This window comes from Gossypium hirsutum, chromosome A11 (genome assembly GCF_007990345.1).
Source record: "Gossypium hirsutum isolate 1008001.06 chromosome A11, Gossypium_hirsutum_v2.1, whole genome shotgun sequence".
NCBI classification, from domain to species: Eukaryota; Viridiplantae; Streptophyta; class Magnoliopsida; order Malvales; family Malvaceae; genus Gossypium; species Gossypium hirsutum.
In genome coordinates this window covers 90266049-90267128 of record NC_053434.1, presented here as the reverse complement: position 1 = coordinate 90267128, position 1080 = coordinate 90266049, and the positions used below count along the sequence as shown (strand labels likewise).

Below are 1080 nucleotides of genomic sequence, written 5' to 3'. Positions count from 1 at the left end.
GAAAACCAAGAAAATCCACTACCTCCTGCGATTGCTGTTAATCAAAATCCTGCTCCACACATTATGTATGATTATGCTAAACCTTCTTTAACAGGAACTGAATCAAGCATAGTTACACCGGCTGCAGCCGTAAATACTTTTGAACTGAAACCTAACACAATTCAATGATACAACAGTTTGTTCAGTTTGATGGTTTGCAGGACGAGGATCCCAACACTCACTTGACAAACTTTTTGGAACTATGTGATATATTTAAAATTAATGGCATTTCTGATGACGCCATTTGTCTTCGGTTATTCCCTTTTTCATTGAGAAATAAAGTTAAACAGTGGTTGAACTCGTTGCCACGAGGGTCAATCACTACTTGGGAACAAATGACCGAAAAGTTTTTATTAAAATATTTTTCGCCGGCTAAAACGACTAAATTATGTAATGATATTTCTTCCTTTGTGCAGATGGATTTAGAAACACTCTACGATGCATGGGAGAGATACAATGACCTATAGAGAAGATTCCCTCACCATGGGCTACCGCTTTGGCTACAAGTTCAAACCTTTTATAACGGCCTGAATCCTTCGACTCGACAAATGGTTTTAGTGGCAAGTCGTGAGGACAAAGCCAACGAAAATAGCCAGCGTTTATAATGTCGATACGGTCACCATGCTCTCTAATCAGGTAGGACTCTTGAATAAGAAAATTGATGGTTTCCTTAGTTCTTCACAGGTTTACCCAGTAATGCAATGCGAAGAAGTGGATGCGGATCAAGCAGTTTAGAATACCCACCTTATGGCCACAACATGGAGAACGAATAGTTAAATTACATGGGTAACAATCCTCGATCTCAAAACAATCCCTAGAGCAATACTTACAATGCAGGTTGGAGGAACCACCCTAATTTTTCATAGGGAGGCCAAGGGAATCAGAGACCACCACCTCCAGGCTTCCAACAACCACCCTACCAACAAGAGAAAAAACTGAACCTTGAGGAGATGCTAACAAAATTCATCTCTGTGTCAGAAACTTGTTTTCAAAATACCGAGACCGCACTCAAAAATCAACAAGCATCAATCCAGGGGCTCG

The 1080-nt window shown here is 40.4% G+C and overlaps 1 non-coding gene across 1 annotated transcript; it reads right to left on the bottom strand.

Annotated features, from left to right (window-relative positions):
• Positions 1 to 422: 422 nt before the first annotated feature.
• LOC121210235 (small nucleolar RNA R71) lies at positions 423 to 529 on the bottom strand. Its single transcript, XR_005905357.1, has one exon. It is a non-coding gene; the product is annotated as a small nucleolar RNA R71 (small nucleolar RNA).
• Positions 530 to 1080: the final 551 nt, after the last annotated feature.